Here is a 2,158-nt window from a genome sequence, read left to right as displayed (position 1 = left end):
ATAAAATATAATCGAGCTTGTAGTTGTTTTAATGATTGCTATATAGTCATGCTCTGTAGCGCGGTGAAAGGGCGATTGAGCACCGTTGTGTTTGCTGCACGCGGATTGGTTGCGCTACAGCACGGCATATACCAACAAAGCGCAATAAAAACCCCCTTAATGATTGCCTTTTTTCGACTGAATATTGTTATGATAGCCACATGTTGTTGTTGGTATTATATTGGTATTGATGGCACGAGGCGCATAGCCCACAAATAAAGAGCAGCAGAAATCTAATAAGACGAAGCCCGCGAATGATTGGAAATGTGAAACGGTAATGAAACACTGCAGAGCGCATAAAAAATTGTCGAGCAAAAGAGCGCGTGCAAGCGCATAGGAACAAATCGTGTTTCATGGCGTAATGCGACGGACTGATTGGAATTGGTACACTGCTGGCGCAGCAAATAGGTGAGAATTTCAAATATATGTATGTATATAAATTGATATAGACCTTCTTCTTTTTGTTTGCTATTTTCTTGATTAGGCGCGCGCAAGCTAGGCCCGCACTCTCTCGCTCTCCCATGCATGCTCTCTTTCATGCATATGGGTTTATCAACGCTCATTGCTGGCGGCAATCAACATTTTGATCAATTATTGCAGCCAACCGCGGCCCCCAGCAATCTAGCGACGCGGCAGCGCGCCACTTTTTTCTCCTTTTCTGGGTGGCGGTTTCGTTTTTTGCTATCATTTTACTGCTGCTTGTCGAAAACTGCATATTCACATACATACATATGCAAGTTTGCCCCTTTTACTTGTTGGTTTTCGCATTCAATTGGCGCGTGTACATGCGGCGCTCTCAATTCCAATTCGAATCGAGTTTTCGGCGCGTCGCTGCCACTCGCTGTCGACGCTAGCGTCAGCGTTTCTGCATCATGTTAATTGGAATCGTGACAGAGAAGTGTTGCCGCTTCGCGTTGTTGTTAAAGTGGGTATATTTCATCGGCGCTCTACCAATTCGATGCTCTGCTGTGGCTGCGCGCTACCTCTGCGTTGCTCCGCTTAGCTGGTTGTTTTGTTGGTCGTACTCATTCGTGTCTGGATCGTTGTCGCTCAAAGAACACAAAACTGTTTATTTTTTGCTTCAGCGGGTTTCTGCCAATTTGCCGTTTATATTGGAATTCAATTGCGTGAAGGCGCTAGAGTGGCAATTTAGTGAATGATTGTGCAAGACAGAGGCGAGAAAACTTAATAAAATTACTAATTACAATAAATTCATAAATTTATGAAACAATGTTAAGCAAACTTAGCGGAGAAGAGTAAAAATTATAAAAAAAAGAAATATTAAAGTGTGAAATTTGTACGGAGAAACATAAAAAGGCATAGTAAAAACAAGTAACGGTGCAGTGCTTGCATGCATAGATATGTACGCATAAACAAGCATAGGTGTCAAACAAACAAAAACGAGAGCAAATAATTTTATATGAAAAGTGCATCAAATTGTAGAAGACTTGGCAGCGTTAATTATTAAACTTCAGACGAGTTTAAAAAAAAAAAGTATTTTGTTAAAAACAAATTATAAAGTTAATAATAATTTTACAAAACATCGTGAAAAATATATATGTATGTATATACATAATTTATTTTAACAACACATTTATTGCAAGAAAGTTCATACCGAGTGGAAATTACAACTACAACATCAACGCTAAAAAAAATCAACGTGTGCCAACAGCTTTGACAACGGCAGTTTTGTCTGCGTCGGTGGCTGTGACGTCAGCGTTAGCGCTGCTGCATTGTTCTCATAAGTGCTGCGGCACATTTTTAACGGTACATCGTGAACTTATTTGTCATATTTCTTGTAAATTCCTGATCAACAGGCGCTGGACATTAAAATAAGAACGCTGTGCGTTACTGTCAGACAAACAAACATCTATATATGTATATTAATGGGCTCGTTGTATGGGCATTTCAGCACGATTTTTTACTACTTTTTTGGGGTTGGGTTTAGTATCGCGCCGGTTAATTTTGGCTCACCGTACCTAAATGAGAAAACCAAATGAAAAATTTGAAACACGCATGTATGCTTAAATTATCGAACTTTGTTTTAAATAATATTTTATAAAAATCGGTTCACAAATTTTTCCACAAATTCACTTTAAAAAATGCTATTTTTTGCAAA

General features: G+C 39.1%; 1 protein-coding gene across 1 annotated transcript in view; it reads left to right on the top strand.

Moving 5' to 3' along the window:
- Positions 1-1,082: 1,082 nt before the first annotated feature.
- Positions 1,083-2,158, top strand: part of LOC108971836 (protein dead ringer) — a gene marked incomplete in the record, with an annotated part of 79,675 nt that continues 78,599 nt past the window's right edge. Inside the window, 1 exon segment of the mRNA XM_018938145.1 lies at positions 1,083-1,806.

The sequence above is a fragment of the Bactrocera latifrons genome, unplaced genomic scaffold (genome assembly GCF_001853355.1).
Source record: "Bactrocera latifrons isolate USDA-ARS-PBARC rearing strain unplaced genomic scaffold, ASM185335v1 scaffold_36, whole genome shotgun sequence".
NCBI lineage: Eukaryota > Metazoa > Arthropoda > Insecta > Diptera > Tephritidae > Bactrocera > Bactrocera latifrons.
Note: the sequence above shows the minus strand (reverse complement) of the source record. Positions and strands in the feature narration are given on the sequence as shown.